The sequence below is a fragment of the Pongo abelii genome, chromosome 6 (genome assembly GCF_028885655.2).
Source record: "Pongo abelii isolate AG06213 chromosome 6, NHGRI_mPonAbe1-v2.0_pri, whole genome shotgun sequence".
Classification (NCBI taxonomy): Eukaryota; Metazoa; Chordata; class Mammalia; order Primates; family Hominidae; genus Pongo; species Pongo abelii.
Genome location: NC_071991.2, coordinates 31,719,254 through 31,746,597, shown reverse-complemented (window position 1 = coordinate 31,746,597; position 27,344 = coordinate 31,719,254). Strand labels below are relative to the sequence as shown.

At 38.6% G+C, this 27,344-nt stretch overlaps 1 long non-coding RNA gene across 6 annotated transcripts in view; it reads left to right on the top strand.

Moving 5' to 3' along the window:
- Window positions 1-18,193, top strand: part of LOC129060302 (uncharacterized) — an 85,370-nt gene extending 67,177 nt beyond the window's left edge. Inside the window, exons 3-7 of one of the 6 annotated variants that reach the window (XR_010140832.1) lie at window positions 3,888-3,986; window positions 4,102-4,231; window positions 16,292-16,468; window positions 17,596-17,715; window positions 17,872-18,179. This is a non-coding gene — a long non-coding RNA (uncharacterized LOC129060302). Of the gene's footprint in view, window positions 1-3,887; window positions 3,987-4,101; window positions 4,232-16,291; window positions 16,649-17,595; window positions 17,716-17,871 lie in introns of those variants that run through there. The other 5 variants (XR_008526892.2, XR_008526896.2, XR_008526897.2 and 2 more) reach the window with 5 other exon arrangements.
- Window positions 18,194-27,344: the final 9,151 nt, after the last annotated feature.

Here is a 27,344-nt window from a genome sequence, read left to right as displayed (position 1 = left end):
ACATACCAAAGCCTTCCCAATGCTCTTCTTGAACAAAAAGGATGGGCACTTTTAAAATATAAAATCTAATAACTCACCCAAGGACCTCACCACTACCATAGAAATGCCTGTGACTTCTGGTCAAGTAACATCTAAGAATGTGATTTAAGAATTTTAAAACACCTATGAAAATGACAGATATGTGTGTAAGCTACCTTAAAATGAGGTGGAAAATGAAGAATAAATTTTTCAGCTGATGAGAATACTTCCCAAAATATGAACCATGAAGCAGAAGAAAGTGACTACAAAATACTCCAACAAAAAATTAAATATTAATAAATGAACATTTGCAAATGTAAAAGAACAGCTCTAATCAGAATCTTAAAAGTCAGAAAATTAGAAAATGTCCATGTAAAGCTTGTCTAATCTAGGTTTCCTGGCAAAAGAAATATACCACCTTATTTACAATGAAATGAAATCAGGATGGTATAAGATTTCTTTCCCATAGCAGAAAATCAAAGCATGATGGAAATTAGCAACTTTTCCAGAAGGAGGCTGGGGATAAATTTATGAGCCAAAGATTTTATATTTTGTCAAGTCATCCTTCAAATTTGAAGATTATAGAAAGACAATGTAGGAAGTTTATACTCAAGGGTTCTTCCTGAGGGACTGGCCCCATCCCAGCTTAATCATATTCTCCCTCTCTCTCTTCTTTCCTCACTCCCTCCACGCCCCCATCCACTTCATAATAGTGAACCGCTATTTGTAATTCATCCTAGAGTAATTTTTTGAGAGTAGGACCAATTGTTTTTGTTGCAAATTGTACCCCTCTCTTTTTTCTTTCCACTTTTGATGAGCTGTAACAATATTCTATTGCTTCCTTCATCAGGCTGTCAGCCCCTTTTCCCCCTTGAGTCTAAGAAAACCTACCAGAAAAGGAGTGATCAAGAAAAGAGACAGAGAGAACTATGGTAGGAGACACAGAATAAACTGCTGTTGTGGATCCTAAATTCAGAGAAAAATTGTGGCTAGAGGGAGAAATAAGAGCCAAAAAAGAGTAAGAGAAAAAATGTTATCGGGAAAGTGAGAATAGGAAAAGGGAAAATATTCAGTGAAAGGACACAAGATTAGATGCATATTTTTATTTGTGAACTTGTTCAAAAATGTCAAAGCAGTCTGCAGCAATCACAATTTTTGCTGACCTTTGAAAGCCTATGTAGGTCACACGTACAAGCAAGTGCCTCAGCAGGGTTGCCTCTGACATAATGGCATTTCGCATCAAACAAACAAACAAACAAACAAAAATCCTGAATCCAGTTACCATTCAAAAATATAATTCTTCTTCTGTTTGTAAAAAGAATATTTATTTTATGAAAAAGTTAGAAGACATAAAATTCAGTCAAAGAAGGAGCGGACCTTGCAGCATTCAAGGTCATCCAAGATAAAAAAAATATATATATATATAACAATAAATATTCTATTACTAATTAGAGACAATATTAGTAGCATTTTGAATATCTTGTTTTTTTTTTTTTGAGACGAAATTTTGCTCTTGTCACCCAGGCTGGAGTGCAATGGCACTATCTTGGCTCACTACAACCTCCACCTCCTGATTCAAGTAATTCTCCTGCCTCAGCCTCCCGAGTAGCTGGGATTACAGGTGCCTGCCACCACACCCAGCCAATTTTTGTATTTTTAGTAGAGACAAGGTTTCATCCTGTTGGCCAGGTTGCTGTCAAACTCCTGGCCTCAGGTGATCCACCTGCCTTGGCCTTCCAAGAATATGTGATTTTTAATCACACGATAAAGTACTTCAAAATACTGTGATTTTTATAAGACAAACTGGTCATTCTTTTGGCAAATTACATAAGTTCCGGACTCTATAACTACGTATTATCCATATAATATGTTATTTAAAAACATTAATGTGCCTCATAAACACATTTCTAATAGTCACTGTCTGTCTTTCTTTTATCAGTTGTCTGATAAAAAGACTCTGTCGTCATTACATATAGGCTCCAGGATAGTTTAAGAAATATTCTTACCTATCATGGATTCTTGTGATCCTTGTCCATTATGGAGTAAACATTTGATCTATTGTCCAATTTATAGATGTCTTTATATTGTTTTGAAAGGTGGAAAATATTATTGATTCTTATCCATCCCCTAAACTGTTTATTCTATGTTTGAATACATTACGGTATACAGAAAATAATAAACAGATAGACTAATGGAGTTGAATAAAAAGCTCAGGGAAACATCAATGTATGTGTGGAAATTAAATATACAGTGAAGTTAGTAACATAAACAAAAGGTGAAAAATGAGTTGTTTAACATGATGTTGGGGAAACTGCACTGAAGTTTCAATACAAATAAAAAGATAAAATTAGAAATAAAAATGTAAAACCGAAATAGACTAAAATATAATTTTTAAAATATAGATTTATGTTCTTAAAATAAAAAATATAAAACAATATTTTCTTGAATTTCTATAAGCGATATATTTTAAGCAAAACATCTAAAGCATAAACCTTGAGATAAAACTGCATTAACATGACTATATAAAAGCAATAAATTATCTTCAGAAAAGGGCACCATCACTAAAGTTAATAGGCAGATGAGCAGATTGAGAAAGTGATTTGCTATGTCTAAAATGAAGAAGAAATTAATCTGAAATCCTGCATGCCATGAAGACACAGACAGTTGCTTCCATGGAAAAATGTGCTGAGCATATGCAGGTGCAATGAATAGCAGAAGGAACCATACAAGCTAACTGGCAAAGAGATGCTTACACCCATTAGTAAAAAGACCAAATACAAATTATACATATAAAAATAATAAAATATCATTTATAAATATTATTTATATATATTAGTTTTAATCAATTAAACTCATAGGTGGCTATTGCTAAATTTTAGCAGAAATGTGAGCATAGAGAAACCTTCATATTAGTGAAAGTGAGGATCAGTCTAGACCTACATTTTGCCATGAAATGAAGAGTATGACTAACTCAATCTGCAGCACTTGAAGTCCAGACCAAACAAGACAAAATAGCACATAATGACCCCACATCCCCTGTGCAATATACTTGCATTACCCCATTGTCTTTCTGGATGAAATAACAGATGCATAGCACAGGGTACTTTATTAATTCCAATGATGTAATAATATAAATACAGTAATTCAACATCAGTAGAAGGACATAGAACTGTGTTTCATCATAAAATCAGAGGAACATGATTAAAGTCAGAGCTACATGGGACATTTGAAGGAAATGAGTCGGGGGAAGAACGAGGAGGAGGTGACTGAGAAGAGGAAGTGTGAGTGGGGAGAAGGGAGAGCAAGGGCAAGGTCAGGTGAAGGACAAAAGCAGTGTAGGAATGATTTTTTTCTTTTATGTTTCAAGGAGTCATTACCACTTTCCTCCTCAGCTGTACTGTATCCCTGCAGTTGTCGGTTATGCTCTTCATGCTGCTAATCATCAGGAGGTTTCTTCCAAGAGGAGTCCAGAGGGAAATGCTGGAAGGAGAAGGCTGAGCCATGAGTTGGGTATCCCAGTGGTCAGACCAAAGCTACTGCAGAGGGAGGTCCCAGGGAACACTAGGAAGGCATAGGGATTCTAAAAGTGCAAGCATCTCTCAGGCTGTGTTTAGAAGGGTGCTGTGCACCTTTTAAAATTCTCCTAGACCATCTGCCAAATTAATATCAGTTCATGATAATTCAATTTATTAAGACTTCACATTGTGCCAGGCATTATGAAAATATGAATCTAAATAGATTATTCATGCCATTGAAAGATTCACTCTTAAGTAGGAACTATAAAATGTCCTTTTCTAATTGTGGTAAAATATAAATTTTCTATGTGTTAAAATCCTCATTGGAATAAAGCATTGAAATTTAATTTAAAGGGGAGATGATATTGAAGCTGAAACTGAAGCCCAAGATGTTAAAGCTGAGATTTACTCATTTCCCCAGGAAGAGGGATTTGTGTGTATAAGTTTCATAAGGTAATTACTACACTTTTTTTATTGAATAAACAGTATGTTTAAATATCTGATTATATTATCTCATTTAACCCATATATAAACACTTAAAATTTGCAATTTTTATCCATCTGTAAAGAGTGAAGAAACATTAAGTCAGCTGCCAAGAGTGGGAAGCTCAGCCAGACAGTGACTGAGCTACAGTTGTCTAACTAACTGAATGTCTGCACTTCAGCCTCCCTGAATTTTCTCCCAGCAGAGAAACTAAGGTAATATTTTGAGGAAAGTTTAGAGCTGTTGCATGGCTAGAACATAGAGGATATTATCCACATAAATATCTAAGAAAGATAAGTTAGGGCAAGCTTAGAAGGACCTTAATGCCCAACAATATGATCCTGTACACAGGTGGAAAATAATATCAGAGATATCTTATTTGGCTTTATATTCTCTTGATTTATTTTTAAATTTTGGGTGATTACCTTTTGGGGATTGCTCACTTATGATTAACTCTTGAGAAGAGAATTTTGACCTTACCAGGGAAGGTAAATTGTATGGATATACTCATATCACAAAATATCCACAAATATGACTTTTACAATGGTTTAGGCAGGAGATGCTGAATTCCTTAGTAAGACATAAAAGATGTTCGGTAAAGATTGAAAACAGAGGGATGTTAGCAAAAGAAGCAAGTCAAGAACAGTGCCTTAAATAAAATCAATCGACAGATGCCCCAACTGAATCCAAGAGGTCAGAAAGAAGGCACAATGGAAGAATCACCAGAGGGTCTTGCTTTTTAGTTCCTTAAACTCTAAAGGTAAGAAATCAGAGTAAAGCTACATTGATTTAATGAGCTGGATTACACCCCCTGCAGAGAATGCTTTCACTCTTCCTACCAGTTCTCTTTAAAATTCTTCTGTTGATAGTCTTCTCTCTGCCTGTGAATGGATTTTCTGACAAGCCACAACATTTTTCTGTCACAATCAGACATGTAAATAGCCTTCTAGCCACTCTCAAATGGAGAAAGATCAAGACCAATTGAGCATTCATGTGACTCCAGGCTCTTCCTCCATTTAAGGTTTCTCCCTGCTCAGTGCACCTTCAGCTTATTTCTGCCTGGGAAACCCAGCAGTGGTGGAATGGACTCCTCCTCCTTCTGCCTTTCATCTGCCTTCCCTTGCTATGAGCTACTACTTGTGTCCTCTCAAGACAATTCTTTTCTCTCACTGAGAAAGGGATTAGGGGCAAAATCATAGCTGTGTCTTATTGGACACTTGTCACTTGGATTCATTGCCTCTTAAACACAACAGTAAACAGTTTCCTGCAGGAAATAACTAATATAGAAGAAATCTAAATAAATGTAACCATCAGGTTGAGAAAATTGAACCAGAAAAAGTGAGCCAAGAAGAGAATCTAGAGTCATACACTATTATTGAGATAAGATGGATGAAGTCAATTATTCCAAACACTTGCAGACTAGTGTTTCTCCTTGAAGATCAACACTCTACTGGTGCACACAGACTACCTGGCTGGCCCCTGAGAAACTAGTCCACATAAATACATTGCAATTCTCAAGTTAAACAAAGTAAGCGAATTGTTCATATTATGATGGAATGATCTTAAATAAAGTTTCGCATTTTCTTTTGTATTATGTTTCAGTCACACAATAGACAGAATGTTTTCTTCTTAAATTTTATGCTTCATATAGAAATCAAACATCATTTAAAAATGTATCTCTAGGGGAAATGGCTTCAAGCAACTCCAAATATTCAGTTTTCTAAAACAATCTTCTGTAATACGATCTATCTGTGAATTAGAGAGTGCTCCTGTGTGCCTATTGCATCAAATTAGGAGAAAATGTAAATTATCATTTGGATATACCATATATGCCACTTGTACTTGATACACTTAAATAGAAACAACTTCATTATTCTCGTAGAATCTACAGTAAAATTATTTCTAATTGCCATGACTGATTTCTAATTCAACTCTTAAGCAGCTTTCAGGGGCCAGGAAACTACTTTTCCTAGAAAAAAAGAAAATCAACCTCTTTAAATAGCTAAAATCAGGAACAAACTGAGGTGATTGTCTCCAACATAAAATATTCTACTTATAAAATAATGATATTATTATTTTTTTCAGAGAAAACAAACTCTTGATAACACAATTACCAACCATTTACAAATACTGAAATATAGGTTAAATGATTAGAAGTAATGTGTGTGTGTGTGTGTGTATTCTCAACTTTATTTCCCTAATCTTTAATCTGAGGTCTGCACATTTCCTATACATGTTATCATTTGTCACAGTTGTATTTTGCTTTTGAATTGGCAATACCACTAAGTGGGGCACTGGGGACAATGGTTACTCTGAAAGTAATGGGAAATGTGATAACATATGCCAGGCACATGGTAGGGCCTCAGTAAATGATAATTACTCTCCGTTTTACACAATCTTGTAATTAGCTGAGAATGGCAAATTGACAGACAGTTGTGCTCTCCAAAATAGTAACACTGTAAACATTCCTGTAACAGTAGCCACCATAAGACATAATTCTGAAAACTAAAAACCTACTATGAATTGAGGAAAGTTACATTAGAGTAGACAGTATTGTGCTAGAATATTTATCACAAACCACTTACTGTCCATGCTCTTCCCACCAAGTTTAGACCACCCACTACCCCTCAGTGTCCTCTGCCACTGCTTTCTTCAGTTTCTTCTAAACAGGCTGGACAATACTCCCAATTTAATGTTATCACTCATCTCTCTTAGAAGCCAGTGCATTCTAAAGGCTTCAAATAAAGAAGTGGTTGCCTAGAGTAACACTTTTCTGTGTGTTCTATATGAAATAGATTCTTACAAGGGGGTCATAAATCTATGATCTGTTAGAATTGTATCAGTCAGTGCTCACCAGAGAAACAGAACCAAAAAGATGTATAAGATCATTGATTTTTAAGTATGTCAACTGACTATGGATGTTAACCACACCTACAAAGTATCCTCACAGCAACACGACATCTAGCTTAATGTTTGATTACATCACTTGGTCATAAAGATTAGCCAAGATAACACATGACTCTAGTCATCAAAAATATCTAAAAATTGAATTTTTTCATAAATATTTTAATGCAGATTTTATTGATTCATTTTATTTTGTTGTGAAGGCTTTTTAGTGTCTGTTGAGATGATCATATAGTTTTTATCTTTGATTCTGTTTATATGGTGAATCACATTTGTTAATTCATGTATGTATAACCAGCTTTGCGTCCCACTTGATCATGTTGCACTAACTTTTCTTTGTGTTACTGGATTTGATTTGATAGTACATTGTTGAGGATTTTTCCAAGTGTATTCATAAGGAATTTTGGCTTAAAGATTTCTTTTTTGGTCGTGTCTCTGCCAGATTTTGGTATCAGGATGATGCTGGCTTCATAGAATGAGTTAGGGAGAAGTCCCTCCTTCTTGATTTTTTGCAAAAGTTTCAGTAGGATTGGTATTAGTTCTTCTTTGTATGTCTGGTAGAAACTGGCTGTGAGGATATCTTGACCAGGACTCTTTTTCGTTGGTAGATTTTCTATTATTGATTCAATATCCGGACTTGTTATTGATCTGTTCAGGTTTTTACTTCCTTCCTGATTTAATCTTTGGAGGTTGTGTGTTTCTAGGAATTTTTTCATTTCACCCAAGATTTTTTAATTTGTGTGCATAGAAGTGTTCATTATAGCACGTGAGGACCTTTTGTATTTCTGTGAGATTGGTTGTAACATCATCTTTGTCATTTCTGTTTGTGCTTATTTGGAGCTTCTCTCTTTTTTTTTTTTTTAATTTGTTAATCTAACTAATGGTCTGTCAATCCTATTTATTCTTTTGAGAAATCAAGTCTTGTTTTCAGTGATATTTTGTATGTACTTTTGAATCTCAATTATATTCAGTTCCTCTCAGATTTTTCTTTTCTTTTCTTCTACTAGCTTTGGAGTTGGATTATTTTCTTCTAGTTCCTCTAATTGCAATGTTAGGTCATTAATTTGAGATATTTCTACCCTCTTGATGAGGGCAGTTAGCACTATAAATTTGTCTCTTCATTCGGCTTTAGCAATGTCCCACCTGTTTTGGTATATTGTCTATGATTTCCATTACACTCAAATATTTTCTTAATTTCTGCCTTAATTTTGATGTGCACCGAAGAGTTATTCAGAAGCACGTGTTTAATTTTCATGTTTTTGTGTAGTTTTGAAAGATCTTCTTGGTATCGATTTCTATTTTTATTCCAGTTTGGTCTGACAGTGTACTTGGTATAATTTTGATTTTTTAAATTTTATTGGGACTTGCTTTATGGCTGAGCATGTGGCCATTCCTAGAATATGTTCCATGTGCAGATGGGAAGAATACATTCTCTGTGGTTGTTGGATGGAATACTCTGTAGTGTCTATTACATCCAATTGCTCAAGTGTTGAGTTTAAGTCCAGAATTTCATTGTCAGTTTTCTGCCTTGATGATTTGTCTAACACTGTCAGTGGGGTGTTGAAGTCCCCACTATTAATGTGTGGCTGTCTTTGTCTTTTCCTAGGTCAAGAAGAACTTATTTTATGATTCTGAGTACTCCTTTGTTGGGTGCATATATATCTAAGATAGTTAAGTCCCCTTATAGATTTGAAGCCATTATCATTACATAATGCCCCTCCTTGTTCTTCCTGGTTGTTGTTGGTTTAAAATTAGTTTTTTTCTGATATAAGAATAGCGATTTCTGCTCTTTTTTGTTTTCCGTTAGCTTGGTAGAACTTTCTTTATCCCCTTACTTTAAGCCTGTGGGTGTTACTTATATGTGAGGTGCATCTCTGGAAGACAGAAGACATTTGGGTATTCTTTTATCCAGCTTGACACTCTATGCCTTTTAAATGAAGTGTTTAAACCATTTATATTCAGCGTTGGTATTGACATATGAGATTTTGATCCTATCATTATGTGGTTGGCTGTTTATTTTGTAGACTTAATTGTGTAATTGTTTTATATTATCTGTAGGCTATGGGCAGGAGTATAGGTAGCAAGTTTCAATATCTTGCTTCCATGTTCAGTACTTGCTTAAGAACTTCCTGTAAAAGTTCTGGGGGTAATGAATTCCTTAGGTGCTTGCTTGTCTGGTAAGAATTTTATTTCTCCGCTTTTAAAGCTTAGTTTGGCAGACTATTATATTCTTGGTTGGAATTTATTTTCTCTAAGAATGTCAAAAGTAGGCCCCCAGTTTCTTCTGAGTTGTTAGGTTTCTGCTGAGAGGCTGCTGCTACCCTAATGGTGTTCACTTTACAGGTGACCTGACTGTCCTCTCTAACTTCCTTTAAGATTTTCTTTATTTTCGACCTTGGTGAATATGATGACTATGTGCCTTGGTTATGGTTATCTTGTGTAGCATCTTGCAGGGGTCTCTGTATTTTTTGAAGTTGTATAACCTCATCTCTAGCAAGGTTGGGGAAATTTTCATGGACTATATCCTCAAATATGTTTTCCAAGTTGCTTACTTTCCTTCTCTTTCAGGAAAGCCCATCATTCATATGATTTGGTCTCTTTGCATAATATCATATTTCTGTTCAGTTTTTAAATTTCTTTTTTATTTGTTTGTGTCTGAGTTGATTCAAAGAACTGGTCTTCAAGCACTGAGACTCTTTCTTTAGGTTGATCTATTCTGCTGTGGATACTTCTGATTGTATTGAGAAATTCTTTTCTTTTTCTTTTTTTTTTTTTTTTTGAGATAGAGTCTCTCTCTGTTGCCCAGGCTGGAGTGCAGTGGTGCAATCTCAGCTCACTGCAACCTCCACCTCCTGGGTTCAAGCGATTCTCCTACCTCAGCCTCCCAAGTAGCTGGGACTACAGGTGCAAGCCACCATGCCCAGCTAATTTTTGTATTTTTAGTAGACATAGGGTTTCACTATGTTGGCCAGGCTGTTCTTGAACCCCTGACCTCATGATCCACCCACCTCGGCCTCCCAAAGTGCTGGAATTACAGGTATGAGCCACCGTGCCTGGCTGAGAAATTCTTGAAGTGGATTCTCAAGTTCCAGAAGCTCAGTTTGATTCTTTTTTAAAATAACCATTTAGTCTTTCAGTTCCTGGATTGTTTTGCTGGATTCCTCAGTTTCCTTGGATTAGGTTTCAACCCTGGATACTTGGATTGGGTTTCAACTTTCTCTTTGATTCCCATGAGTTTCTTTGCCATGCAGATTCTGAATTTTATATCTGTCATTTCAGACATCTTAATGTGGCTAAGAGCCATTTCTGGGGAAGTAGTGTGTTTGTTTGTAGGTAAGGGGGAACCCTGGCTTTTTGAGTTCCCAGAGTTCTTGTGTTGATTCTCATGTGTGAGGGCTGATGTTCCTTTAACTGTGATATAAGTTGAGTATAGTCAGTTAGCTCCATTTCTGGGTGTTTTGAGAAGGCCAGGACTCTGTACAGAATCTATTTCTGGCTGAATTTTTTCCTTGGTTTTCACAGGCACTGTATATTGGCAAAATGTTTTGGTGTTGTTTTGGTGTTCTGACCCAGTAGCTGATGCTTAAGAGTATTGGCTGGCACATAGACTCTTATTCAGCCAAAGGGCTCTTTTGTGTTTTGGCTCAGTTGGCAGTAGTTCTCTGTGGTTGAGGAAGAGAGAGATGACTCCTCACCTGAACTGTGCCTCAGCCTTGGAGGAGCGTCCTCTGATCATTGGCTCCATGCTCACATTTCCTTCGTTAGGTGCTCTGGCAGGCAGGGGTTGTGGTTGGCAGACACACTATGCTTTCTGTGCCAGCCCTGTGGAGGGAGGCACACCCCGCTCCTCCACCAGCCCATGAATCCAGGCACCTCAACCCTCCCATTGTTTCAAAAGTGAGGGCTCTGCCTTGCTTGAGTGCTACCATGCTGGTGAGTCCCATCTGCTAAGAGCAGTGAGTGTGGGTGAGGTCACCCAATCCACTATCTGTGTGCTTCCCAGGGAACGTGGATCTGCAACCTCCCAGAAAGTTCAGGTAGAGATGGGTCCACTGTGTGGGAATCTCCAACTGGTGTGGCCTGCCAGACTAGGAGGAGCAGAGGTGGATGGGGTCACCCAATCCACTAACTGGGTGCTTCCCAGGGGGAACACAGAGCTGCACCCACCCAAAGAGTTCAGGCAGAGTGGGTCTGCTGTGCTGGTAGCCCCAAAAGGCATGGGGCTGCGAGCAACAGGGGTGGTTGGAATTGCCCACCCTCCTTTCCACATGTTTCTTGGGGGGAACCACAGGACTGCACTGAGCTGCACAGTTCAGGCAGAAGTAGGGCCACTGTGCTGGAATCTGGCACTGAGCCTTGCCTAGTGAAGGGGCGTGGAGCAAATTTACTGCTCTTGGGCATTGCTTCTGTAGCCTCTATTGTGGCTATGGCACTGGAGCCAGGCTGCTCCGGGTCTGAGACCTGTGGAGGTCTCCATGGATATTGCATACAAAAACTCTGGGCACTCTATCAGTTTAGAGGCCCTGCGGAAGTTCAGGATGTTCCTCTCATTTACAGGCTTGGGCAGGTCCCTGTGGGAAGTGTGAATCCCCTGGGGGCTATGACTCACTCACTCTTTCCTCATGTTGGGAGCTTCTCCTGGCTCTGCACTGGTCCTAGATGGAATGCTGCCCAGCTTTGCCCTTCTCTGTCCTCTGTGTCCCTTGCTGCCTTGATGGATCCTACAGTGTTTCCTAGGTGATTGGCTCACAGTCATTACTCAGGGCCAGTGTTCACCATCCACCGTGTTTCCTCGTCCTGAGAGTGTTCAAGAGCTGCTTCTAGTCTGCCATCTTACTTGAATCTCATTTTATTTTGTTTTGTTTATGGCTTGCTTTAAGCTACTTTCCTACTTTCCAGCTTTTCTTGAATATATTTAGGTATTTTACTTTGTTTTATTTTCTTCCTCCCTTATCTTCCTCCTTCATTACCTCTTTCCTTCCCTTTACTTTAATGATGTTTTGCATCTCATTCCATTTTTACCTCCTACCAATTTTGGAAGTTATATACTCCATTACTGCAGTTTTAGTGGTTAAACTGAAAATGTTAATTTCTCTATTAAGAAGTTAAAATTAGCATAGTGTTGTATAAGGTATGCAGTAGTACACTTTAGTCTATGGTTGCTCCATATTTTATCTTTATCTTAGCTTCTAAATTTAGCATTTAAATGTATGGTTCTATAAATCAATATTTATTATTTTATTTTATTTTTTGAGATGGAATCTCGCTCTGTCACCTAGGCTGGAGTGCAGTGGCACGATCTCGGCTCACTGCAACCTCCGCCTCCCGGGTTCAAGCGATTCTCCTACCTCAGCCTACCAAGTAGCTGGGACTACAGGCATGTGCCACCAAGCCCAGCTAGTTTTTGTATTTTTAGTAGAGACAGGATTTTGCCATGTTGGCCAGGCTGGTCTCAAACTCCCAAGCTCAGGTGATCCACCCACCTTGGCCTCCCAAAGTGCTGGGATTACAGGCATGAGCCACCAAGCCCGGTCAAAACAATATTTATTTTTTATTTTTGTTGAGACCTCCCCAGGAGCAGATTCTAGTACTCTGCTTCCTGTACAGCCTGTAGAGCTGTGAGCCGATTAAACTTCTTTTCTTTATAAATCACCCAGTCTCAGATATTTATTTATAGCAATGCAAGAATGGCCTAGTACACAGGATAATTTATTTTATTTCATTTTATTTTTGTAGATGCAAGGTCTCACTTTGTTTACCATGCTGGTCTCAAACTCCTGCTTTCAAGCAATGATCTCATCTAGGCCTAGCAAATTGTGGGAATTTCAAGCATGAGCCACCTCACCTGGTGCAATATTTCTTTATGTTTACTCACGTGTTTATTATTTTATTTTTCATTGCTTCTAACATTTCAATCTTTTGTCTGGAAGTTTGCTACTTCTTATAATATGTTTTTGGAAATTCTTTACTAAGATTTTTTTGAAAATAAATTTCTCAATTAATTTTTAAATTGAAATCATCTTTCTTCTACCCTTATTTTTAAAACATTATTTTCTTATGCATTTCTTAATTGAAAGTTATTTTCCATCACCACACAATGAAGATATTTTCCTACTATCTTCTGACTTCCAATACATACACTCTCACGTATTTATTTATTATAATTTTCTCTCTACTTTAAAAATAGTCTTCCTCGCTCTTATTTTCTGTTACTGTTTTTCAGTTTCGCATAGATTTTCTATTTATTCCTCTGAAATATGTTGTGGTTCCTGTGTCTGTAAGCCTATCAATCTTAGAACTTTCTAAAGCATTATGTTTTCAAAGCTTTATTCTTATAACTTTTTTCCTTTCTGCAGATCTGTGTAAATGTTTACTGTTCTTCTATTCCTTGCCTCCACATCTCAGAACCTTTATTTCTCAAATTTATCATCTCCTAATATCTTTGTGTGCATTCTGAAAAATTTTTTTGAGCTATTCTCCAGCTCAACAAATCTCTTTTAAATTATGTAGACTCTGATATTTAACCTTTCCATTGAGTATTTTAAAGAAATTACTATTTAATACAATTTTACATGAAAATTTTATAACTGTAAATTTAATATAAAATTGAATTAAAGATTTATTCTAGAATAGGCCAATAGTTAAAAATTCTATCTCTAAGCTATTAAACCAGAAACATGAGCAGGCAATTTCCATTCTGCTCCCAGAAAAAGGGAGTGGTTGTTTGTTTGTTTGCTTGCTTGGTTGATTGGTTGGCTGATTGATTGATTGATATCCACCTGTTCCTTTGCCTGCAGGATGTAGCCTCCTCAAAATGTCCCAGCTGTATGTGGATGTGGTGATCATTTCCCTGTGTTTTTGCTCATTACAACTAAAATTCTTGTTTTTGGAAGGCATTTGTCTTCAAGATATCCAGGTGTCTAGTTTCATATTAGTGTCCATCTCTGAGTGAATTCCTGTAATTTTATGTTGCCTCAGCATTATTCTTTGACTGTAAGTTGTGCTTTCTCATACCAGACACAGGGCTTAGTCACCCTTGACACAACATCCAGTTCTCTGCCCTCCCCAGTTCCTCAAGGCCGTCAATCCAGATAACTGCCTTATACAACCAGCTCCTGGTGACGAGCTTTTTATGGGACAGCTCACTACAACCTACTTGACTTGTCCTACTGACTCCCATGTCCCGCGTGAACTGCACAGATATGGTGCAGTGGTGATCTCTCAGTCATAGCGTGACTCCACAGAGCTCATGCCTGCTTGCTTGAAACCTACCCATCAGAATGTCACAAGGGAAACCTGCTTGGTACCCTGGGACCCAATAAAACTTCAGCTCACAAGTCCACCCACGTCTCTCTTGCTCTCCACTCAGTACATCAGTGTGTGTGTCCCAGACAGCTCCCACTTTCCTCTGGGCTTCCAGGTGTGCTGCCTTCTGCTCTGTGGATCTGTGAGTATCAAACTGATTCTGTTATTTCATGTGTTTTGTTGAGTGGCTTCCCCTGTGTCTCACCTTACCAATACACCAAAACCTAATTTATTTTCTGGTCCTGTTGTCACAGAGAGTGGCTGTCTTCATAGGAATAAACTGAACACATGTCAGACAGGAGCCACAAAGGAATCTTCCAATATAAATAAGTTTCCTGTGAGAGGCACACCTGGTCACACTTCAGCATTAGGCTGTCTGCTGCAATAAAGAAGTACCCTGAAAGGCACATTATACACATCCATGAACAAATTCCTTGAGCCCCATCAGGGCAGGGCTGAGGTTTAGAGCCAGTCTCTAGAGAAGGACCTCAAGATCAAATTACAAAAACAAGCAAATAGTCTCCTAGCTACTTTGATGTATATCTTATCATTTTTGCAAGCTCAGCTATGTTTCACATCATTTGCATAACATCTAATTTTTTTTTTTTTTTTTTTGAGACAGAGTCTTGCTCTATTGCCCAGGCTGTAGTGCAGTGGCACAATCTCGGCTCACTGCAACCTCTGCTTCCCGGGTTCAAGCGATTCTCCTGCCTCAGCCTCCCAAGTAGCTGGGACTACAGGAGTGAGCCACCATGCCCGGCTAATTTTTATATTTTTAGTAGAGACAGGGTTTCACCATTTTGGCCAGGCTGGTCTCGAATTCCTGACCTCGTGATCCGCCCACCTTGGCCTCCCAAACTGCTGGGATTACAGACATGAGCCACCGCACCCAGCCCACATATAAATATTTTTTAGCACAAAGACTTTTTGGTTATGTACTTCATAGTACCGTCGGAAGATGAAGTTTGTGGTTATTTTTATAACTTAGTTATAGTCCCTGATCATTACGGACTCTGCAACTTAATCATTACTATCCTTACAAACCAACGAGACATTATGACTGCAAACTTTCAAATGTGATTGTACACATATAATATCTGAAATCTTCAAAGACAGATAAACAGTAAAGTCAATATTTGTTATTGCTGGTCCAAGGCTTCACACAGGTGAATATCCTTCACTGCTAAGTATACATACTGATATTATATACTTTAGAAGAGAGTAACAGAACTGTTTCTAGACAAAATTGGCAACAAAATAAACATTGAGGTGGCTGTGCATTTTCCATTTTTGCAGGAAAATCAATTTTAGTCTATCAATGACAGAGTTCCAGGATAATACATAATGTAACTAAATCAGAGAGTGTGAATCTAAGTTTAGATCCAAAATTTCATGATTAAATATTGCTGAGAACAGAAATTACAAACTATTTTATTGTTTCCTGTAGCACAGTCAATGGATTTTGTAGAATGTGTCTTCTAAAACTGGCTTTTATGTAGGAAATTTCTGAAATATTTAAGCAAATGCACCTGAGAAAGAATGAATACATTTGACACAAGCCTCCATTACTTCAGATATGTGTAATGGTCATAACATTTTATAAGTTATGACTTTAATATCTTTGATGCAGTCTTACTAGTTTGGGTCTCTTCTTGGCCTAATATAAATGCTCAAAACAAATTTTCATTTAGAATTGGATTGTAAGTCCTGTACATAGCTAGTAAACTATGTATGCCAATAAACTTTCACATGTCTCAAAAATAGCAGTTTAAAAACAAGTGTGGTAAGCTATGCAGTAAAATCATAATTCCCTCATTAGTTTGTTGATTTATTGCATGAAATATAAACCTCTGAGCAATGACAGATGCCTCTGTGGGAAATAGCTTTAGAATATCCTCATAGGTTCATCTAACGTTTCAGTGTGTGGAGAAACAGGATGTTGCTGAAACATGTATGTCATGTGTTCTAATTTTGATCTGTACTTACAATATAAACTATTCATTTTTATACATACTTCAAAGGATATATTAAAAGAACTGTGTATACTATTTCGTTTCTAAAAAAAGGAGATCCTGCCATTTGCAACAACACGGATGAACCTGGAAGATGTTATGCTAACTGAAATAAACCAGACACTAAAGGACAAACACTTCATGATCTTACTTATATGAAGAATCTAAAATAGACTCAGAGAAGCAGAGAGTGGAATGGTGGCTGCCAAGAGCTGAGAGGAGGGGACAATGGTGAGTTGCAGTACAGTGGTTGGAAAGTTTCCTTTATGAAGGATGAATCCCTTCTAGAAATCTGCTGTACAACATTGCACCTACAGTTAACACTATTGTAACGTGCGCTTCAAGATGTGTTAAGAGAGTACATCTCATGTTGAGTTCTTAGCACAATAAACAACAACAAGTCTGCATAGCAGTCCATGGAAACTTTATTGGTGCCAACTCTCTGGATCCGCCCAAAGCTTTCTTCATCAGCTCCAATTCTACTCAAGTGCCACTCTGCAGGTAGCATACGGCTCATCCATCTCAGGTGTGAATATGTTTAGGCTGCTAATGAATCATGTCCTGGGAACTACAGACATGACGATGCTCCTATCTTTCCTTTGAACTGCCAAATTTGGTCGTCTCTAGGGTAGCTCAAACTTGAATTGCTCTCATGGCAGTGAAATGGCAGAAAATCTTACATTATTCCTGTTGATTTCCAAAGCCAAGTCTTACCTAGGTATTACCTGTTCTTATTTTTTGTTTGGAGTGTCAGAAAAAAGGTAAGATTTTAGAGAAAGGCTTCAGACCAAGCAGAATTGGGAAAAGGAAGGAAAATGTAATCCTCAGTTGGCACAAGCAAGACAAAGTGAAAAATATGTACAAATACTTGTATTTTCTAATTTCTACTTAGAGATAAAAGATTGGAACAACCAGGGTTAAGTAGGCATAGCTTTCATCCTTTTGTTTGTAAGAGTAGATAACTCACAATGATGATGCAATAAAATAAAACCTGAGGAATTACTAATTATAGATATTTACATAATAAAATATGAAGCATATGTTTCATTTACAACTTACTATTAATGAATTATAACAATAAGTGGATTGCAGCAAATAAATACCATAAAAAGTATAGAATAATAAACATGATTTCTGAGTAAACTATGTTTATTTGAGATTAAATATAGTTTTCTCTCAACATTATTTTTGCAGGCAAACAAAATTTTTAAGGCATCATATTTTTAGGAATCTCTCTTTGATGAAAAAAAGGAATGTTTTCTGTGATTTTAAGATCCTCAGCAGAACTCAGTAATAGTTTTGCACCTAAAGTAAAACACTCTCTCAGCTTGACTGTTTTATGTGTGAATTTTCTTCAGGCTAAAAACAGTTTGGGAAAAAGAAAAGTAATTCTCCAGGAGATGCTGTCTCCATTCACACTTACATGGACAAATCAAGTGCAAAGAAGAGACTAGGGGAAAAAGTTATATGATGCTATGGTAAATAATTAATGCTATGCCTATATTTTCTTATAAAAACTAGAGTTAAGCAGGAGGTCAAATTCTTATTTTTACCCCACCTGAGGTTTTAGGGTCCAAAAAAAAAAAAACCGGCGAAATTCATTTTTTCTCTAATAATTCATGTTTTCCCAACAGGTTATAATTTTCCCTGAAAGCTAAGCGGCAGGGAGGGCCCATTGAAGAGGAAGTCCCTCAGCCCTAACCTGAGATCATTCATATGTGAATTGACACAAATAGGGTGTCTGCAGAGGCTGCAAGGCCAAGTCCTGTCCACAGAGGCTGAGCTTCCACTTCCTCTCCATGACTCATCCCAGCGTTGAACATGCCCTTGAAAGGAGAGAGCTCTGGATGGACTGCTCTGAGCCAAAATTGAAAAGGAGATAATTCTAGGAGAAATGACTGGATATAGAGAGAAGGAAATAAATCTCAGACATGTAGAAGGGAAATTGTCTATGATATGCCCAGATTGAATTTGGTGACTGCTCTATGTTCTTTTATATGAAGGTCAGCCAGGTACAGTCAAAGGAGAAGACATAGCAGAAGCTCAGGAAAACTATGTTTGTTATGCTCCCCCGTCCTAGATACAGTGATACAGCAGGTACCCATGTTTCACAGGGTCACACAGGGAAGCACAAACCCTGGTCAGGAGGCCAAGGGGCAGGAACACAGGGAGAGCCTAGGCCAGGCCATTATTGGAATTTCTGCAGGGAAGTCAAGGCAGAGCAGGTAAGCAGTTTAGGACTGGCTAGTTCGCATAATTTCAGTGGGCTCTAAGCTGAAAGAATGATCTCCAGTTACCTGGTACCTGGCCCTGACATGATTAAACAGAGCAATATTGCCTTCTGGGGTGCCAGGAGAGAGAGAAGAGGTAGGGCTCTGAATCTGTTAGTTTGCATACCAGAGAGGCACTCCTGTCTGGGCCCTTTATATGGAAGAATTGGCTAACCCCAGGAAAGGCAGTTGCTTCCCTAACAGGAAAATATGTAACACGTCAAAACACCGTAATATAGAGAAAATGAAAAGTAAAAATAATCCAGTGACCTATTATTTTTCTTGATCATTAGAGAGAAGGATTATTTTTATGTCTATTTTGAAATAATTTTCATTAATTATACACAAGATATAGGATATAACAAGTGATATTTTCTTATGCAGATCATCTGTTAAGTATATAGAGGTGTTAGTGCAGGATATCAGGAGACAGTATAGACATGCTGTGGTGAGGAAACTGTTCAAATTGGAGCACTGAATGTTGAATTGTGATGAAGACTGGTGGCTCTAAAAGAGTAGATAACTCAGAAGCAGGGTTTCCAAGCAAGAGTTTGCTGAGTATATGTTTAATGGGTAAACCCTTAGAGTCTGAATGAGAAACGTGGGGCTGGGCCTCTGCTGCTCAGCACAGGGGCCTGCTCTCTGGTATGATGATGTGATGAGGCAGACCTGTCCCTGATCACAGGGTGCCATCTGACCTTGCTTTGTAAATACTCTCAAAGATATTATTGGGGCACAGGGGGGCCTGGAGAAAGGCAAGAGGAAGGAAAAGTGCAGACAGGCGAGCGTGAAAGTAAACTCTCCAGTTGCTTCTTGATTAATAATCCATAGTACGGTAAAGATGTGTTACTGTCTGCTCAATGCTCCATGCAGTGTTATGGGTCGCAATGATATTTTGTGACAATAGCGAATGTATAACTCGTGGTTGAGAAATTGTTAGTAATGATAAGATTTTCATTCTAATTGTCCAATGAGTGTATTCCTGAGTGGCATCTGCAAAATCTTATTGGAATGAATAACAGTCAGTCCAGTCCTTTCAACTGTGCCAACAATGGAATGAATCCATGCATAGTCCAGTTCCAGCCAAAGCATCAGTAAACATTGACCAAAATGGTCATATACTCAGTAGATGAGAAATTACTCTTATTGAAACACCAATTGCCTCATAGCAATAACCCCCACAAATACATACATTAAATCAGTATTTCAGGGCATGAGTAGATTTAATATGATCAATGGGTAGTTGTTGAGCTGTAAAAAGAGTTAAATCAAATCACAGGTGCAAATTTATTATTTATTATTTTCTTATATTCCCACTGAAATATTCATGACAATATACAAGGATTTAGAGACCACTGCATCTAGTAATGTTAAGTGATCCATCAAATTATTGAAATGTATTCATGAATAAAGGCTTATATGCAGTCCTCAGGAAATATAATGGGGGCACATCATGAGAAATGGTAGAAAATTTGTATCCAGATGCTTCCTATAGTAAAACTATAATTAGCTCAGAGTTATGGAATTCTTAGTATATGTCAGGCATTATGTTAAATGCATTATCTTATTCAATCCTCTTTCAACATAGAGGTAGGAACTGTTATGTACTCAATTTACCAATGAGTAATAGGAAGTTAAAGAACTCACTAGGATCACATAGTAAGTGATAAAAGCAGAAACTAAGAAACTTGCTGCACAGACTACACTTAACTAGAAGTCCAACTCACAGACATTAGGATTTTGCCTACTAAAGGGTTTTGAACCCAGTGATACCACAAAAATATGCTTTCCCTTTAGCCAAACCAGCCACTCACTTTCATCCCTCAAAGTATAACCTCTCCAAGATAACCACTGGTTGGAAAAAGATCATCTATACAAAAGGAGATGTGGCTGCTCCAGAAAGTGAGGAATGGCCTGTGTGCAGTTGGAAGCAGATTGTAGTAGTCCATTCTTACAGTGCTATGAAGAACTATTTGAGACTGGGTAATTTATGAAGAAAAGACGTTTAATTGACTCAGTTATCCAGGCTGTACAGGAAGCATGCCTGGGAGGCCTCAGGGAACTTACAATCATGGCAGAAGGTGAAAGGTAAATGTGATGGTTAATATTGAGTATCAACTTGATTGGGTTGAAGGATACAAAGTATTGTTCCTGGGTGTGTCTGTGAGGGTATTGCCAAAGGAGATTAACATTTGAGTCAGTGGGCTGGGAAAGGCAGACCCACCCTTTTTTGTGGGTGGGCATAATCTAATCAGCTGCCAGCACAGCCAGAATATAAAGCAGGCAGAAAAACATGAAGAGACTAGGCTGGCCGAGCCTCCCAGGCTACATCTTTCTCCCGTGCTGGATGCTTCCTGCCCTCAAACATCAGACTCCACGTTCTTCAGCTTTGGGACTCAGACTGGCTTCCATGCTCTTCAGTCTGCAGATGGCCTGTTGTGGGACCTCACCTTGTGATCTTGTGAGTCAATCCTCCTTAATAAATTCCCTTCTACATATGCATCTATCTATTAGTTCTGACCCTCTAGAGAACCCTAATACAGGAAGCAAGCATGTCTTATCATGGCACAGCAGGAGAGAGACAGCGAGCTAAGGGGGAAGTGCCACACACTTTTAAACCATCAGATCTCCTGAGAACTCACTATCACAAGAACAGCAAGGGGAAAATCTTCCCCCATGATCCAATTACCTCCCACCAGGCCCCTCCTCTAATTCAGACATGAGATTTGGTCAGGAACATAAATCCAAACCACGCCACAGATCATCTCTTAGAAAAAAATAGAGAAGATATCTGTGGAGATGGGGTGCAATTTTGTCCAATTTCATGTACCTGGTCAATAATTCTATTCAGAATAGAAATGGAGAAGAAGGTACCAGCAAATTTTATCTAGTAAGAGTGATGGGAATATATCAAGGATTTTGAGACAGTAGCAGAGAATGTCTTTGAGGTTGCATTGCACATTCACCAAGCACACAGTTTGTCTCTGTAAGCCGAGGCACCAGTGCCCAAGGCTGAAGCAGTGAAGTTCTCCACCGCCTAGTACTTATTATGTTGTATGTGCCTGCAGAGCTTCTAAACCTGTTCCCTGAACAAACCAGGGTTTCCATGAGCAGCCCTACTGTGCATACTTTCTGCTTTAATTTGTTAGAGTAAATATTGTTGTTTGCAACACAATGTGTTAACTGGATTGTTCAAAAATAAATTCCTTTTCTCAAAATAAGGCCTATGTCCATTAAATAATTCCCAAAGAACTTATTGAACACTACTACATGTCAGGCACATTAATATATCAGTATAAGAGAGAAAGAAGAATAGCACAATTACTATTTTAAAGAATCCAAACTAGTGGGAAATACATAAAAGTATCATTTGCAGGACAGTGAATTCAAATGTAAGTAGGAAAAAGTATTAAATAAACATGGTGGTATGAGAACATATAGGAGGGTCAGAAAATCAAGTCTTGGGTTGGAACTTTGGAATAAGAAAACAAAACGAAACACCACAGCATTGGGGAATTGACAGTGACTTGAGTGAATTTATGCTTTAATCAGGAGAAGCGGTAGGCAGAGCTTTTCAGTCAGGTACAAATTTGTGTGCAAATCTTTGGAGATGAGAGATCTCCTGGCACTTTTAGGGAGCTGGTGATGGTTCCAGAAGAGCAGTTACTTAGATGGAGAGGAGGGATTGCAAAGAAATGGTCTGCAGAGCTGTGCAGGGCCATATGATAAGGATCCCCAGAAGCAGCCGGAGCACTGGGGAGGGAGTACTTTATCAGGCTGGAGAGCAGACAGCCCACTATGCAAAAATATATCAACTCCGTAAAAGGTACAAAGCCCACAAAATCTTGGCTACAAGCTGTGCCCATCAAACATAATCTCAAATTAAAAACCAGGAAGACTGAATTCTCTCAGCAACCAAGGGAAATTTTAGAATTGTCTCATTTAGTGGTATTTAATGGTAAATTCCAGCACTAGCTAAAACTCTATTAAGGTGAACAAACAGGGAAAAATGACATGAAGCCAACAAAATATAATGAATTTGAAATAATAAAAAGATAAAGATAAAGAAAAGCTTTCCCTACACAGGTTTGCTTCAGGAAAAAATAATTACATTATAGAAAACGTCTTTGTAATCTTGATAGAATTCAGGGAGAAATTAACTCTATCGACATGGTAAGAATGATATGGCAATTCTATATATAATATAAATCTGCAAACATCACTAAGAAATATAGGGCAACCCTGATAGAAAAATAGTTTCTCAGTGATTTGGGGACTAGGGTGTGGAAATATTAGATTTCTCCATTATTTCCTTTTCCCTAACAAAAAAGTCAAAGGCCTGATAATTTTAAATTGTAACACATATAAGCCAGATGACATTATTCTCAAACACTAGCAAAGGTATTTACATTGAAAAGACGATGTTTATTTTCTGTCCTAATTAGCAAGAATCTTAATTTTCTAGCGAAATAACCCTTCTCATACTCTCTATGCTGATAGTAGTGATATGGGAGCGAGGCAGGGAAGTGCTGGGTAGAAAAGGGTGGGTCCCAGGCTATGGCTTCACACTCAGGCCTGTGTCCACGGACCTAGATGAGGACAGGCACTCCTGTTTTTGAACCCAAATTTTGCCTTTTCCAAGAACGACCCTGGCCCTCCATGTCCCCATCCTGTGCCTATAAAAACCCTGAGACCCTAGTGGGCACAGACACAGTGGCTGGATGTCAAGAGGAGCACACTGGAAGAAGAGCACACTGGAAGAAGAACACACTGGCAGACGCAAGAAGGCCATCCACGGTGGAACAACACAGACACTGAGGGGAATTTGGTTGGAGGAGAGACCGGCTGCTGGATGGCCCCACTCCATGGGAAGACCACCTTCCCACTCCATTCCCCATTAGGCCTCCCCATCCACCACTCAATAAAAAACCTTGCACCCATCCTCCAAGCTCATGTGTGATCCAATTTTTCTGGTACACTAAGGCAAGAACCTGAAATACAGAAAGCTCTCTGTCCTTGCAATAAGGCAGAGGGTCTAATTGAGCTGTTTAACACAATCCACCTGCAGGTGGCTAAACGGAAAGGGCACACTGTGACATGCACCCACTGGGGCTTCAGGAGCTGTCAACACTCAACCCTGGACGCTGCCGTGATGTTGGAGTCCCAAGACCTGCACGTCTGCATCCTCCCCCTAGGGGTATGAGCAACAGGGTACTGAAGAAGCAAGCCACAACCCCATCACAGGCCCTGTGAAGGGGGTAAGGGAACTTTTCCCATTTCAGTAAGGGTTTAAATTGGCAGATTTAAAATAAAAATTGTCAATGGCTGGGCCGGGCACGGTGGCTCACGCCTGTAATCCCAGCACTTTGGGAGGCCGAGGTGGGAGGATCACTTGAGGTAAGGAGTTCAAGACTAGCCTGGCCAACATGGTGAAACCCTGTTTCTAGTAAAAATTCAAAAAATCAGCCAGGCATGGTGGTGGCTGCCTGTAACCCCAGCTACTCAGGAGGCGGAGGCAGGAGAATTGCTGGAACCTGGGAGGCAGAGGTTGCAGTGAGCAGAGATTGTGCCACTGCACTCCAGCCTGGGCAACAGGGCGAGACTCTGTCTCAAAAAAACAAAAAAAATTGTCAGTGGCTATGAAATTATTTTCTTCTTTTACAAATATTTGAACCAACTACTTCACTTTTTTGAATGTATGAAAAAGTTTTCTATGAGTGTTCAATAACGTAGCATTTGATATTATAAGAGTTAGAAGTATTCTAAAATTCAAGAACACAGAAATTGATTAAATAACACGTGCTACATCCTTCTGAAAGGATTACGTCTACCATGAGGCTTTAAGAGCACAGGTGGTGAGAGAATAGATTGCACAATCCTCATGCCTCATATATTCCATATATCGTCAAGTGAGAAGAGCCATTTTCAAAGCCATATATACAACGTAATTTCAATTATGTAAAAGTCTTGTGTAGCTGTTAATACTGACTTCATCTAGTTGTTTTATAACCAGCAATTCAAAATTTTATCGGATTTTCCACATATTACAAGATAGAAAATATTATGCACCTATTTATGTTGATAGGTATTTATTTAAGTGAAAGAGCATATTACACAGAAATTTTATTTGACAATATTTGCTCATCTTTTGCATCATTTTAGCATTAAATTATGTTATGGAAAATAGTTACAGTAAGAGTTAAAAGGATTTCCTCACCGTGTTTTCACCACTGCAAAGAATCTTGATGAGATTTCCAACTGCTACGCCTTCCAACAGATTCCAAATTACCCTAAGAACATCTTACAGAGCTTCTGTGGCCTGCTATAGTTATTTCATTTCATGCTTTGCAGACAGATATGATACATATGCTTCCCTGCCAGCAAGCTCCCACCAAGGAAGACATGGCTGATTATCTAGTGTTGCTTAAATAACGTCATCTTTGGAAGTCTCTCTTTCTCAAAACCAATGTTCAGTGTGCTGCCAATAATCTGTGTTGGAGGCATGAACAATTATTATTAATTTAAAAATTCCCCCCAAGAGATTAAATAGTCCATTCCTCTCATTTTATTATACCTAATGTGCTCACGGGAGATTCAGAATGAGACACCTGGCATAAAGATTACCACGAACAGTTCCTCTCAGGAAAAAAAATCATAAAAAGGCAAAGTAGACGGGAGAGTACTGACTAGGATTTTATTTTGCTTTGATGGCTGAATATCTGAATTACTTTAAAAAATTATTATTAACACTTTTTATGGAACATTAATGGAATATGAAGGTTGATGTGAGGAGTTAAATTATTATTTTAATGATAGCCTGAAATCACAGAAATCCTAAAATTCTTGTTATAGAGAAAAGTTAATCTAATAAAGCAAATCTGATAACTTCTAACGGAAGATTTAAAATATTTCATATAAAATGCCTCTAGATAATATAGTAAGGTGAAAGGCAAAATTGACATTAAAGTTATACAATTTTCATTATTGTTTTCCTAATCCAGGTATTTATTTAGTTGTTTGTTTATTTTAGATTTGGGGGTGCACATGCAGGTTTGTTATGTGGATATATTGTGAAATGGTGAGGTCTGGGCTTCTATTATACCCATCACCCAAATAGTGAACATTGTACCCAACGGGTAAGTTTTCAATCCTTATCCCCTTCTCATCCCCCGCCTCTTTTCAAGTCCCCAGTATCTATTTTCCTCTGTATGGCCATGTGTACCAGTTTCTTAGCCCCCACTTATAAGTGGGAATATGCAGTATTTGATTTTGTTTCTCCTAATCCATTTATGTTCCCAGTCTATTCAAATTTCATTCTCTCTTCTCTGTCTTGCAGCTCCAAGGCCTCCTTCACCCTCCTTAGCCACTCATTCATAACAGAACCACTCATTCACAACAGAGCTTCCAGGAAATTTTCACCACTGCCTCTTCTACCTGCAGGTACCCCAGCCATCCGCACTTAGCTCTTCGCTAAGCCTAGAACAGACCCTCAATCATGCACTAGGGCCCAAACCTCCCTCCCTACCAACAGGTGTTGCTTCAGCAATTCCCAATCCCTCTTTCTGGCGAAAACTGGTGAAATGTGAGTTTTTCACCTCTATACTTTTAATTCTTATCAATATACAAATATTGTGCTACTACTCCTATCATGAAAGAAAATCTCACTTGACTCCACTTGCAGTATCCATGCACCCTGTTTTGATGACTTTTGTTTTAAAACCCACTCATTCAATTTCCTCTCAACTCTACTACAATCAGTGGCTTAAAAGCACCATTCACAGACACTGCCTCTGCTGACTAATGCCAGCGCTCAGTAATTCTCAATCTTTTGTGATGTGGTCAAGTAACAACAGCTGGGGTAGTTGATTGTGTTTTTTTTTGTTTTGTTTTGTTTTTTTTTCCTTCTAGAAACCCATCATTCACAGACAGAATACCACATTCTCCTGGCCTGTTGGTTTTGGTCTCTTTCTCTTGTTCCTTATGCCACAACCCGATCTGTCCCAGATCTCAGTTCTGAGAGCTCTTTTCTCAGACACACTTTTGGTGAGCTGCTTGAAATATCTACTCTACTCTGGAAAGTTCATTTACAGACTCGACCACTCCACTGTAGAACAGATCCACAGAACCATGAGCTTTCCCTGCATTGCCACTGCATGTCAGACACCACAATGTGAACACAAACCTAAACAGCCCCAATGTCTGCTGCACTTGCAGTCTTCCTTTCAGTTTATTTATACTAAATACCTCCAATTGACGAAAGAGACTTCTGCCTCCTTGTATGTATTTGTTTTTCTCATACACACAGCCATCTCATCATTTGTGTTCCACCCTCAAAATCCAACCTGAGGGTGATCACTCTGCATGACTTCCACTGCCATTAACCTCACTCAAGCCCTGACTCTGATTGACTGATTACTGCAGTTGTCTCTTATTAGGGTCCTACGTTCTACCCATTCCTTTTCACTGTTTATGCTTAGCACAGCAGCCCAGTGAGCCTTCCAAAATGCATGCAAACCTTTGCTGAGAATCATCTCATGGCTTGCTGCATCACTCAGTGGAAAGGGCAACTCATCTAGAAGAGACTGCAAGGCCTTTGACAAGCAGGCGCCCAATATTCTTCTGACTCCATCTCTGCTATTCTCTGCCTCCCCAGCTCATCTCCAGGACATCGGACTCTGGGATCTTCTGTAAACATGCCAGCCCTGAACCCATCTTTGGACTTCTGCACTTGCCGGTTCCTTGTTCAGGAACAGTCTTCCTCCGAAGTCCATGAGACACAAATTTTTGCTGAAATGTTACCCTCTTAATGTTTCCAACAACCTTTATTGCAACTTTTC